Source organism: Hemitrygon akajei, chromosome 18, assembly GCF_048418815.1.
Source record: "Hemitrygon akajei chromosome 18, sHemAka1.3, whole genome shotgun sequence".
In the NCBI taxonomy this organism is placed as follows: domain Eukaryota; kingdom Metazoa; phylum Chordata; class Chondrichthyes; order Myliobatiformes; family Dasyatidae; genus Hemitrygon; species Hemitrygon akajei.
Window position 1 is genome coordinate 53454448 of NC_133141.1, and position 14433 is coordinate 53468880.

Genomic DNA, 14433 nt, shown 5'->3' on the forward strand with positions numbered 1-14433 from the left:
AGAGTTCACCTCAGTACGTATTTTCAAAAGGTCAGCTTGTTAGCTAGAATTAGTAAAGTCCTTCTGGCTCCAGTTTGGGAGGAGCTGCTCTAGGATTTGAGTGCAGTATGATACCTGATAAAGCAGTCAGCAGAGATGAAATGCCTTATGAGCCTTGGGAACTCTAGCAAAAACCTCTGTCCAGCTAGCTCAGTTGTCCTTTAAGTAGCAGATCATTTATGGGGTGGGTGGAATTTCATTATACTGGAGCTTCCAACGGAATTTTTTTCAGCAGAGGTGCTTAAGAATACCCATACAATTTTCTGCCTGCTATTTCATGAGGAAAATAAGGCACAGCAGATTTTCCCAGCTCATGTTTTGATGTTAAAAGGTGAGCCACGTTTTCCCAGTCCCTCATTCAGCGCTGCATCTAAATGAGCCTCTGACAGTTCTTATAGACTCACAGAGCCACAACAGGCAGAAAGGAAGCAGCTCAGTCAATCCAATCAATTTCATTCCTCGGCTATTTTCCACAGATTTGAAACCCTTTTGTGGGAGCAGCATTGGGTAATTTACAGTGCCTATAAAAAGTATTCACCCCACCTTTGGAAGTTTTCATGTTTTATTGTTTTACAACATTGAATAATAATGGGTTTAATTTGGCTTTTTTTGACACTGATCAACAGAAAAAAGATGTGTCGAAGTGAAAGCAGATCTCTACAAAGTGATCTAAATTAATTACAAATATAAAACACAAAATAACTGATTGCATAATTGCTCACCCCCTTTAATATGACACACCAAATCATTTGGTGCAGCCAATTGGTTTTAGAAGCCACATAATTAGTTAAATGAAGATCACTGTGTGAAGTCAAGGTGTTTCATTGATTGTGGTAAAAATATACCTGAATGTGGAGGGTCCAACTGCTGGTGAGTCAGTATCCTGGCAAAAACTACACCATGAAGACAAAAGAACACTCCAAGTAACTCTGCAAAAAGGTTATTGAAAAGCACAAGACAGGAGATGGATACAAGAAAATTTCCAAAAGTCACTGAATATCCTGGAGTACAGTTCAGCCAATCTACAAGAAATGAGAAGAATATGGTAAATTGGCCTAGAGCAAGCAGTTCTCAGAAACTGAGTGACCGTGTAAGAAGGAGATGAATGAGGGAGAGCACCAAGAGTCCTATGACAACTCTGGAAGAGTTACAAGCTTCAGTGGCGGAGATGGGAGATATTGCGCAGACAACTCACCGTATGTCATGGTATGACTAAAGCACATTGTCTGGGCACTACTTGGACAGCACAGAAATACAGTAATTAGAGTTGCTGCTGCATAGCTTCACGTCCAGGGTTTGGTTCTGACCTCTGGTGCCCTGAAGTTTGCATATTCACCCTGTAACTCCATGGATTTCCTTTTGGTGCTCCGGTTCCCCAGTGCATTGCAAAGATATGCTGGCTGGTAGGTTAACTGGCTCCTGTAAATTACCCCTCATGCATGTAGATAGATGCCATAGGAAGTCAGGGGAGTTTATGGGTAAGCTCCTGCAGTTCCACATTTTACAGTGTTGTTTATGCTCCTGTGTATATGTTCATGTGCATGTAAAGATAACACAGGATAACAAGATAGAACATGTAGAACATAAAATGCATCAACAGCATCTTATCACCATGCCAACCCTTGCCTCACCCTATAAGAAATATTCCCTTTGTCTGATCCACCCCACCCTCCCTGCAAATTAAAACTAACTAATTTTCTCTCTTTCCCAGTCCTGCCAAAGGCTCTTCAACCTGAAATGTTAACTCTTCCACTCTTTTTACAGAGCCGGCATGACTTGCTGTGTGACTCTAGTGTTTTCTGTTATTGTTCCAGATTTTCAGCATCTGCAGCTTTTACAATTTCCATATTCAATGCACATTGTGCATTTAGTGGATAAAACAGCAGACAAATGCTGGTCCTATGATTTCAATTTGACTAAGAATACCATAAAATGTGGCATAGTCAAAGGGACAATAAATGCTAAATTTTGATTAAGGTTCCAATGGCTTGCTTTGTAAAAGAGGGAACTGCAGGCTAATATTTATACAGGTAGCTCAATAACTTTACTTGCTGTACAGAGCCTTATTCGCTCCCTGCCCCAACAGTCTTTGGATCAAACAATACAGCAATGAAGTCTTTGCATTCTTCTGATATTCTATCTCAAACAGCCTCAGGCTCAAAGTTGCATCATGAGCCTTTCTGGAGCCGAGCATTGACTTTAAGAAAATATCTACAACCTCAACAATGCGTCAATTCTGAAACCACAGTGAATATTATTGTAAGCAGTATGTTTTCACTTTGACATTTGGTTTAGACTGGAGGTTTTGAAAATGATTTCAAGTGGTAATCCCACTAGCAAAGCTCTGAACTTATTAAAAAGCTCCAAGGATCAATATAATTTTTATTCATGAGTTTTACCATGGCTGATTCTCTGGTGTTACTCTCAGTGTCATCTGCTCCCATGCATCATATTGCAAATGTGTAATTCCAAAAGATGCAATGATATCAACACCAGTGAAAAAACTAAGAGAATAACTACCTAATCAAGTGATAATTGTTTGATTTATATACAGAGCCATATTGCTTGATAATATCATACAGGTGCATGAAAAGCAACTCCTAAAAGATTGCCCTATTTAGCTGATCCTATCTCTAACATTAAAAAAAAATGCCTTCATCAGCTACATTCATTCTTTATCACATTGTGGAATTCCAGTACAGCTCAGGATGTGTTTACCTTGCAGAGCTTCGGAACTGTGGATGCGTGATCTTTGAGGAGTATCAGAAGTGACTTCAAAGAGGCCGCAGTTTTCAAAAGCCACTGTTGTCAATGTAACGTGATATTGCAATTGAAGGTGGTCATTCCCAGCAGCAGAAGCAATTCTGAAATATAAGGTCTGGTTTACCTGGCAATGCCATTATAATCACACCACCTCTTCCAATAACTTAATCCCTAACTCTAACTTCTGCCTTGGGACTCGGAAGCAACAACACGTCAGACTTCTGGCCCAGGGCAATGCACATATGTCAGGACAGCTCCAACACAGACCTACCTTCAATAGAGCTAGTAATAGGACTAAGAATATCAGAAGTTGCAGGGCATTCAGGCCTGACTTTGGTCATCAATACCTTTATACTTCTGTCACCTGTCAAACCACTTCCCTTTGCCCCAGCAGTTTCAACCTTTTGTTTTTGACAAGCTAACCACCATTCAGGACAGAGTAGCTTGCTTTTTCTGCTTTATGCACTACATGTGCTGACCATGTACTCAATACTCTCCGATCACTGGCGAGGGTACTCCAACAATATCTCCAGAATACATTACCTCCACCACCAAGAAACACTACAGCAGCATTTTCAATTGGATGTAAATTGCTGTTCCTTCAGCTTCACTGGGTCTCAATCCTGGAATAACACTCTGGGTATACCTTCTGAACTAATCTCTAAACTCTTCTTGGAATCTGATTTTGTATCAAAAACATAAGATAGAAATTCCTGCTTGACTAACTGATTAAACCAGCAGAAATATAATAAAAATCAACTTCTAATCTGTTCGGGTGTCTGGCTTCAGTATATACAAAATTCCCATTGCCATGTTGCATTAAACCTTCCATATTTTTTATCAAGTTAGCAAATAGAATTAACTTTGAGATTGAAAGCTGTGTAACAAATTACCTAAAAATTGCAGAACAAGTTATAATAATGTCAATCCATTGTATAAATTGTTTATAGTTGAAATGATAGGAAAATGCATCAATGAATATTTGTAGGTCCAAACAAATTTTCTCAGAACTTTATTTTTTTATTTAAACAAATGAATAATTTTCCTTTACTCAGTCAAATACTCGTGTTTCAGTTCAAAGTAGAGTACTAAAACCTGAACAGAAGACAACATCCAGTTGTAAATCTGCTCATTATTGCTTTTACCAAAAGCAGGCACAGGCACAATGCCTCAAATGGCCAACATCTTCACTCTGTCATTCTAGGATTCTATTCTAAAACTCAGAAGTCTTCACAAAAATGAAGAAATTCATGGAAGATTTTCCTTCTAAAATCAAAATCTAGAAACAGGATAATGAAATATCATATTTTTTGGTGGTCAAATAATCCAATTGCTGTGAAATGTAAAATATGAAACAAACTTAGTGACTTGTTGTGCATTTTTTGCACTGTGATTCTCTCTCTGCATCTGATTCACAATGTGCAGAGGATGTTGAGGATATATGGTTGTGTTCCATGATGCCCACAGCCTACTCCTACAGAAAGTTGACCTTGTGTTGCAGACTTCTGCAAACTCCCTGAACTGGTTCAAGGCCTATGTTGGGAACACAACTCAGGTAGGTCTAATGTAATTAGCAGATCAAATTCTAAGCATGGATAACAAGAGCTTGGTGAAATTTGGTTAAGTTCTGGAGTGACACAATCTTGTTCAATTCTAGATTAATTTTATTTCCTACTGCAGAGCACCTTTTTTTGGTTGTACAATATAATGGAATTTCTAGGCTGTCATTTAATTGACTAATTGGTCAGATACCTTTATTTTCAGGGTGGTTTGAACAGATTTTCATGTTCATTGATGATGAGATGATCTACAAGTTACCATTCTTGTGTGATGGTATTGGGTGACCAATACCAAAACTCAAAATAAGATTTTAAGACCTATCTGATATAGATATCTATGGGTACCTTCACTATAGGGAGGTTATACTGTATCTACCTACACTTCAAGGATGAGTTTACTTCCCTGTCTAACCTCTATGGCAAGGTTTAGCTGCCAATCCCCTCTGCTTTATTGGTGGGAGTTGTGCATTTAATATTTCACTAATATTTGAGTTATATTGTAAATCTGTTGTTTGATTAAGTGTCCTTTGTTTGTTTAAACAATTCATTATGGGATATATGTAAAAGTACATCATGCCACCGTGTCATATGTGCACGCCTCACTAAAGTAAAGCTAAGTGTACACAAGTTATCCCAGGCTCCCGTGATTTTCTTTCAATGAGTTTTATGTTTTGGGGTTACAAAACATAACAATGATGACAAGTAAATGAACCCAAGGCAACTACCCAGTTGTTGAAGCACAATATGTTTTGTTTCTTCGCAAGGGGAGAGATGTTCGAGTTTAAAAAAATCACAGCACGTGTTTCTTTGGAAGAGGAGAAAGTTGGTCAAGTTAAAAAACAAAGGCAGAAAATTTACACAATTCATAGTTTCATGAACAGTGAGTACTGCATGTTTATAATCATAAATAAAACAGACGAAGAAATGGCTGGCTACATTGGAAAGATGTAGCCAGCCATTTGATTGCACAAAGGATAACTGGGTGATATATGCTGAAAAGATTAAGCAGCTTTTTGAAGCAAATGAAATAGCCAATGAAAAGCGAGTGCCAGAGATGCAATTGAGTTGCAGTCAGGAATGAAAGTGAACATGAACAAAAATTGCAACAGCTAAACAGAAACCTGCCTGGCCAAACAAATTGTGTTATCGTTGAAGCAAGGGGCTCACATACACCGGACCAATGCAGGATTCAAGGTGGAACTTGTAGAAAATGCAACAAAGTAGGACACATACAAAGTGCATGTTGGACAGACAAAAATATAGTGCCAATAAAAATTATTCACTCCCCTCGGAAGTTTTCATGTTTTATTGTTTTACAACATTGAGTCACGTTGGAGTTAATTTTGGCTTTTTTGACACTCATCAACAGAAAAAGAATCTTTCATGTCAAAGTGAAATAGATCTCTACAAAATGATCTAAATTAATTACAAATATAAAACAGAAAATATCAGATTGCATAACTACTCACCCCCTTCAAGTCAGTATTTAGTAGATGCGCCTTTGGCAGCAATTACAGCCTTGAGTCTGTGTGGATAGGTCTCTATCAGCTTTGCATATCTGGACACTACAATCTTTTCCCCATTCTTCTTTACAAAACTGCTCAAGCTCTGTCAGATTGCATGGGGATCGTGAGTGAACTGCCTTTTACAAGTCCAACCACAAATTCTCAGTAGGATTGAGAATTGAGACATGGACTCTCACTTGGCCACTCCAGGACATTAATTTTGTAGTTTTTAACCCATTCCTGTGTAGCTTTGGCTTTGTGCTTGGGGTTCCAAGGTTCAAAGGTACAATTTAATGTCGGAGAAATGTATACAATATACGTCCTGAAATGCTTTTTCTTCACAAACATCCACGAAAGCAGAGGAGTGCCCCAAAGAATAAACAACAGTAAATGTTAGAACCCCAAAGTCCCCCCCAGCTCCCCCTCCCATGCGTAAGTGGCAGCAAGCAACAATTCCCTCTCCCCCACTGGCAAAAAAAAGAGCATCACCCACCACTGAGCACTCAAACGTGAGCAAAGCAATAGCAAAGACACAGACTTACAGTTACCCCAAAGACTTCGTGTTTCGCCCAGCATTCGACATCCCACAGGCTCTCTCTCTCTCCCTAATAAGGGAGAAAGAGGTGTCACCATTTTCCCAGGGAGCTGGGAGACATAACAAACAACTCACTGGTTTACAATGTTAAAAGTCCGTTACATTGCTTTTTTCGAGCTCTGTCCCTGAAGATCTCAAAGATCCTGGGTCTTTGGACACACAGCAGATTTTCCAACTCCCCCGATGACACACAGGTCTCCTGTTGTGACACCGACTCTCAATCCGCCCATCTGCAGATCCCTGAGATCCTAGGCTTCTGAATTCGAGCTGGACTCTTAGGCCGTACCTTTGGCGTGCCGAACAATGGCCAGTTATGGAACCCTGAGCGGGTCCCATTCCTGCAAAGGACCATAGTCAGCGTGTAACTCTGGGCCAGGGTCTTCAAAAGAACCCTGAACGGAAAAAATGGAGATTTTAAAGATGGAAATAGGGCTGTTTCCGACAAGCAAAGGAGTTGCCAGTAACCCTCCTAACTCTTCTGGGGTCACTGTCCTGATAGAAAACAAATCTTCTCCCAATTTGCAATTCTCTTGCAGACTGCATCAGGTTTTCCTCTAGGATTTCCGTGTATTTTGCTGCATTCATTTTACCCTCTACCTTCACAAGCCTTCAGACTAAACACTATGTTTGGCATAAGCCAAAACCACACAGCATCAAAACACACCTTCCCTACCATGAAGCGTGGTGGTGGCTGCATCATGCTGTGGGAATGCTTCACTGCAACAGGCTCTGGAAGGCTTCCAAGGGAGTAAATACTTTTATAGGCACTGTAAATGGACTGAACAGAGAAGAGAAAAAGATATAAAGTCAAATTGCACATTGCTGTTGATGAAAAATTTGATAATGATGGTAGTGACACAGGACTGAGTAGCCTTGAGCTTTACAATGTGAAAACTAACAATAGACAAACAATATGGCTTACAGCAAAAATTAATTAAAAACGCACCCTATTAATTAAAATAGAATTGCACGCTGGCTTGCTGTTTGTCATTCCACAAAGTGAGTTAGAGAAGCATTTCAAAGATACTGAACTGAAGCCTGCAGATATTCAACTAAGAACTTATACTGGAGAAAAGATAACTCTTATGGAAATGACATCCGTAACAGTGAAATACAACAACCGACAAGCAACATTAGGATTGTGTGTGGTAAAAATAGGAATGCTAGCATTGTGGGGCCATGTTTGGCTGAGACAACTACAACTTGATTGGAGATCTATCCACCATTTGCATGCCACATCCCCTGCTAAAGAGTCAAATAAAAGCAAATTAAGAAAGATACTGGATGATACCACAGCATTGTTCAAGGATGGCATTGGAAAACCCAAATATATCAAGGGTAAAATGCCACACCCAAGTTTTGCAAAGCCCATCCAGTTCCTTATACCATCTGTGACAAAGTAGCTTGTGAGCTAGATTGTATGGAGGCTGAAGGAATTCTTTCTAAGGTTGAGTGGAGCCCAAGGGCAATGCCAGTTGTCCCAGTCGCAAAGAAGAATGAGTCTGTCAGGATCTGTGGTGATTTCAATGTCACCATCAACCCAGTCCTGAAAGTAGATCAATACCCTCTGCCCAGGATAGAGGAAACCTTTCTGGAGGAAAACACTTCAACAATGTGTACTTAGCTGAGGCCTACCTACAGATGGAGATGGAAGAAGAGTCCAAAGTGTTTCTCACCATAAACACTCACAAAGAGGTTTATCACCATAATAGTCATTTGGGAAATGGCATCTGCACCTGTACTCTGGAAGAAGGCTGTGGATCAGGTGCCAAAGTGTTGGAGGAACTACATGCTGGTCATCTAGGTGTGGTTAAGATGAAAGCATTTATTCGATGCTTTGTCTGGTGACCTGGGATAGATCAGCAGATTGAGCAGCTTGCCATGCACTGTTCAGGATGCCAACACATCCAGAAGATGCCAAGAGCAGTGCCTCACCATCCCTGGGAACGGCCTGCGTTGTACTGGCAGAGAATTCATGTGGATTTTGCCGGACCATTCATGGGTACAAATATCTTGTTAGCAGTGGATGCAGATACAAAGTGGCCAGAAGTGCTCCCAGTTACCCGTGTTACAGCCTCACACAGTGTTGATGTGTTGAGAAGCCTCTTCTCAAGGACCTTTCTCCAGAACACTTAGTAGGTGATGATGGACCACAGTTTGTCGTGGAACAGTTTCAGTCATTCCTGAAAATAAATAGAATTAGATATTCCACCAAGCTACAAATGGCTTGAGCAATATCAGCAGAAGACACTACACCAAGACTGAACTAGCTTGATTTCCTGCTTGCATATCACAGTGCAGCACACCCTTCACAACCACCAATGCTGTTCCTTGTGTTTACACTTGGATCACTTCAAACCCAGTCTTAGAAAGAGTGTGCAGGACAAACAGCTGAGACAAATTGAAGGCACATCAAACAGGAAGGTTTAGTATTTCACTTCTGGATAAGCAGTCCTGGCAAGGGATGACCTAGGTGATCAAATGTGCGTACTTGGTAAGATTAAGGACAGAACTGGACCACTCTCCTAGACAGTGGAGTTTGCGATTGATGTCATCTGGAGACAACACTTAGATCAATTGAGGAGGGCAGAGTCAATTGTGTCCAGAGCTGTCAGAACTACTTCCTGCAGTCTCAGAGTCAACTCTGACAACCACCACGGAGGAGGCCCCACAACCTGAGGTATGTTTCACAGTCATGCGTCTCACCTGCCAAACAGAGTGATCCCCCTTGTCAGGAAATATGTGATAAGACATGAGTAGGAAATCCTCCATACCAATTAAATCTTTAGGTCTGAATGAGACAATTTAGAATTTGCTATGCTGTGGATGTCTGTATAGTAGTTATATTATGTTACCATAAATAGTTGAGATGCATTCTATATTGAGTTGGAGTTTATAGCTAAGCAGTAAGGAGTGTTGTGTATTTATTATTTAAGTAATATTTGTGTAATATTGTCAATATATTGTTTGATTAAACATTGTTTAAAGAATTCATTATGGCATATATGCAAAAGTACGTGAATGGCATTCGTCATCACTCCACAACGTCACATGTGTACGTCTCATTAAAGTAAATCTAAGTGTATACAGGTTATCCTGGGCTCTCTTGTTCTTTCAATTAGTTTTATGCTTTGGAGTTCTGAAAGCTAACAGTTCCCCCCTGCCCCCACCAAGAAGGAGATACTTCCAGCTAACAAATTAGTTTAAATGCATTTATTTTATTAATGATACACATATATGTTCATACAAATAATTCTAAATGCACATTTAACACTCACCAAAGATTTCTAGTTTATAAAATATTTCTGAATTACAAAAGATTTACAAACTACAAAGCATTTCCAAATGCAGGTACAATTCTTTTAAACTAGAAGAACATACTAACGAGTTGAAAATGAACAAGTTGTCCATCGCAGAAACCGAAGATTGAGGAATGAATTCTAATTCTTTTTTCTGTAGCTCCATTTTTCTGTTGTTCTCCTTGTCATTACTAAAGACCCCCAAAATGTGATGGTATTTATACTATTTTCTACTAGATGACATCATATACCTTTCATGTTTTTCAGATATTTTTGCTGGGATGAAGTAACTCACACAGATGGTCTTAAAAGCTTCTGGCAACAGAGATTCCAAACATCCACAATAAATTTTGTGAGGGCTAACCCCCTGAGTACACAAACATCCCAACTTACAAACATGTTTGATGCACTAAGTGACAAAACTCTTGCACCTGGCTAAAGGAGCCAAGTCTCCTGGTCACTTCACTTTGCAAAGATGTGCCTCCAACTTCAGCCTGATTTCTGCTTGCAATTTTACATTAAGAACTGAAGACTGGTTTTTGTTTACAACCAAAAGTTGTGTAGAGAATATTTGTTTATAGCAACTTTATCACCAACAATTCTGACCCTTTGGAAAGATCGTGCAGCTGAACTAGAAGGCTGAGGTTAGCAACAAGCCGCTTGGGCTTTAAAAAATGAATATCCACCACACTTGAAAAAATCTGCAATTGATACATCTCTCCAGGATGTTGGAAGGATAACTGCTGGCTGGTGTACTTTTCTTAATTTTATTAAAACATAAATCAAAGTCAAAGTTTATTGTCCTGTGCACAAGTACAGTTATGCACAGGTGCAATGAAAAACTTGTGTCAGATGATGTTGAGGAGGCTTTGCCAAAAAGCAGAGCAGTGGAGATGTTTCAGCGGTAAATGATAACTTTAATAATAGACTGCAAAATAACAAGCCAAGAGGAGCCAGAAAACAATACAGAACATAAACTAAATACTGAAGGGAACTAGGAACAACTGGTTTGATGAGTGAACAAAGACTATGGATTAAAACTGGGGTTGCAGGTGATGAGATTGGAATGAGCGGATTAGCTGGGTGGAGACTAGGAAGCATCTGCATGTGCTGTCCTGATAACTTGTTGCTGCATCACAGGCCCATACCATCATATAAAGAGCATTCCCAAGAAAAAAATAACCATACATTTTTACAAGAAAGAGGAAAACAAAAAAATCAAAGTCCATTTTAGTGCAAGGTGAACAAGATGGCCATTGTGTTACTAAACTATAGTGATTAGGGTTGTGATTACTAGTTGAAGAACCAGACGGTTAAAGGGAAACAGTCATTCTTGAACCTGGTGTGGTGGGAATTCAGGCTTCTGTATCTCCTGCTGCAAAAAAGGTGGCATGGCCCAGATGGTGGGAATCTTTGATGATGCATGTTGCCTTTTTGAGACAGTGCCTCCAGTAGATACAACCAATGGTGGAGAAGGGTTGGTCATGTTGTATTGGGAAGTGTCCACTCCTCTCTGCAGCTTCTTGCGTTCCTACACATTCAAATTACTGTACCAAAGCAACACACTCAAAAGGCTGGAGGAACTCAGCAAGTCAGGCAGCATCTATAGAGGGAAAGAAACAGTTGATACTTTGGGCTGAGACCCTTCCTTGGGACTTGATGCACCATCAATAACTCACTCTGAGACATAAGAAGCGAGATATCGGCTTTTATTGACTGGAAGAATGAACAACACTACATCCTGGAGAATGAGGCCGGGCTCAGGCCTCAATCGCCTTTATACAGGGGTCTGTGGGAGGAGCCACAGGAGCAGTCAGCAGGGGTATATGTAGTTCACCACATTCACCCCCCCCCTTTGTTTTAAGAAGAGTCCCCAGGTGGCGAAGTTTCTTACAAGTATATTTACAGGTTAAGTCTATCAGGTGGTCGAATCTGTCGCTGTGATCTACGTAGCTCCGGCTGCGATTGCACAGGTGCCGGAGGTGGTGATTGCACAGGAGACAGAGATTGTGCTGGTTCTGGCCTAACTGGAGGTGTCAGGGATCCCTCACGTGTGTGCGAGGCGCCCGGAATATACGCGTACGAGATGCCTGGTACATGAGCATCGTGAGGAGTCTGTGTGGGGCACGGTGTGCGCAGTGTCACCTCGGGTACAGGGTTCATAGTTACCGTGGAGTGTACAGGGTAGTGGTCTGCTGCTCCTGTGGGCGCCAGGTCGCGGACAGAGACCGTGTCCTCCCGCCCATCAGGCAATACCACGTAGGCATACTGGGGGTTAGCATGCAAAAGGTGAACCCTCTCGACCAGCGGGGAGTATTTATTACTCCTCACATGTTTTCGGAGCAGCACTGGCCCCGGGGACATCAGCCAAGCTGGTAGGGTGGTCCCAGTGACAGACTTCCTAGGAAAAGAGAATAGGCGTTCATGAGGGGTGGCATTGGTGGACGTACATAACAGGGAGCGGATAGAGTGGAGTGCCTCCGGGAGGACCTCCTGCCATCGAGAGACCGGCAACCCTTTTGACTTAAGGGCTAAAAGTGTGGCCTTCCACACTGTGGCATTCTCCCTCTCCACCTGTCCATTCCCCCGGGGATTGTAGACTAGTAGCAATGCCCCTAGCTAGCAGGTACTGGCGCAGCTCGTCACTCATAAAGGAGGACCCTCTATCACTGTGGATATAGCAGGGATATCCGAACACAGTGAAGAGCTGGCGCAGGGCTTTTATGACGGACATGGTAGTGGTGTTGGGGCAGGGAATGGCAAAGGGGAATCGCGAGTACGCGTCAATAATATTGAGAAAATAGACATTGCGGTCGGTGGAGGGAAGGGGGCCCTTAAAGTCAACACTCAGTCGCTCAAAAGGGTGGGTGGCCTTGACAAGTTGCGCCGTATCAGGACAGTAGAAGTGCGGTTTGCACTCAGTGCAGATTTGACAGTCCCTGGTCATCGTCCTGATGTCCTCCAGGGAGTACGGCAGGTTCCGGGCTTTAACGAAATGGTAAAATCGGGTGACCCCCGGATGGCAAAGATGGGCATGAAGGGCATACAGCTGGTCGAGCTGTGCGCTAGCACACATTCCCCGGGATAGGGCATCAGAGGGTTCATTGAGTCTGCCAGGCCGGTACAGGATATCATAATTGTAGGTGGAGAGTTCTATTCTCCACCGCAAAATTTTATCATTTTTGATTTTGCCCCGCTGTTGGTTGCTGAACATGAACGCAACCGAGCACTGGTTGGTCAGCAAGGTGAACCTTTTGCCGGCGAGATAGTGCCTCCAGTGTCTAATAGCTTCCACTATGGCCTGGGCTTCTTTCTCCACCGCGGAGTGCCGAATTTCAGAGCCTTGAAGGGTACGAGAAAAGAATGCTACTGGCCTGCCTTCCTGATTGAGGGTAGCGGCAAGCGCGAAATCGGAGGCGTCACTCTCTACTTGGAAGGGAATGGTCTCGTCCACCGGATGCATCGTTGCTTTGGCAATGTTCCCTTTAATGCAGCTGAAGGCCGCGCAGGCCTCGGCAGAGAGGGGAAAAGTGGTAGACTTGACCAGGGGGCGGGCCTTGTCTGCGTAATGGGGAACCTATTGGGCGTAATAGGAAAAAAAACCCAGGCACCGTCTGAGGGCTTTGAGAGTGGTGGGAAGAGGGAGTTCTAACAGGGGGCGCATACGGTCGGGGTCAGGGCCAATGACCCCATTTTCCACGAGATACCCAAGGATAGCGAGTCGGGTGGTTCTGAACACACACTTGTCCCTGTTATAAGTACGGTTCAAAGCTTCGGCCACTTGGAAAAATCGTTGGAGGTTGGCGTTGTGATCCGACCAGTCGTGACCACAGATGGTGATGTTATCTAGATAGGGAAATGTGGCCTTCAGCTTGTACCGGTCCACCATCCGGTCCATTTCCCTCTGGAAGACTGAGACACCATTGGTGACACCAAATGGGACGCGCAGGAAGTGATAGAGCCTGCCGCCTGCCTCGAAGGCGGTGTAGGGGCGGTCCTCTGGGCGGATGGGGAGCTGGTGATAAGTGGATTTCAGATCTATTGTCGAGTACACCTTGTACTGAGCTATCTGGTTGACCATATCCGCGATGCGGGGTAGGGGGTACGCGTCAAGCTGCGTGAACCTATTGATGGTCTGACTATAGTCCACAACCATCCTATTTTTCTGCCCAGTCCGAACAACAACCACCTGGGACCGCCAAGGGCTTGTGCTTGGCTCGATGATCCCCTCCCCGAGCAGCCGCTGCACCTCTGACTGAATGAAGGCCCTGTCCCCTGCGCTGTACCTCCTGCTTTTAGTCGCCACAGGTTTACAGTCGGGGGTCAGGTTGGCGAACAGCGGTGGGGGAGGGATCTTGAGGGTGGAGAGGCTGCAAGTAGTGTCAGTAGCACAGCTATCGGCATGGTGCTGGGCGGGACGTGTGGTTCGGTGTGTATGTGTGTGCGGTAACAGGGTATATGGCGAAGTCCCACCAAACTGAGGATTCCTGACAGTGAGCGGTGGGAGGGGCCCGTCATATGCCATAGTCACACTTTCGAGATGGCTCTGGAAGTCCAGCCCCAATAGCACAGGTGCGCACAGTCGAGGCATGACCAGTAGCGCAAAGTTCCGATATTCTATGCCCTGCACCACCAATGTCGCTACACAACCCCCCCGGATGTCTGTGGAATGC

The 14433-nt window shown here is 42.9% G+C and overlaps 1 long non-coding RNA gene across 2 annotated transcripts in view; it reads left to right on the forward strand.

The window, feature by feature from the left end:
- The window catches only part of LOC140741462 (uncharacterized), a 113035-nt gene extending 102528 nt beyond the window's left edge, over positions 1 to 10507 (forward strand). Inside the window, exons 4-5 of one of the 2 annotated variants that reach the window (XR_012102063.1) lie at positions 5126 to 5241; positions 10028 to 10507. This is a non-coding gene — a long non-coding RNA (uncharacterized lncRNA). The remainder of the gene's footprint in view (positions 1 to 5125; positions 5242 to 10027) is intronic. The other variant, XR_012102064.1, reaches the window with a different exon arrangement.
- The last annotated feature ends 3926 nt before the right edge of the window (positions 10508 to 14433 follow it).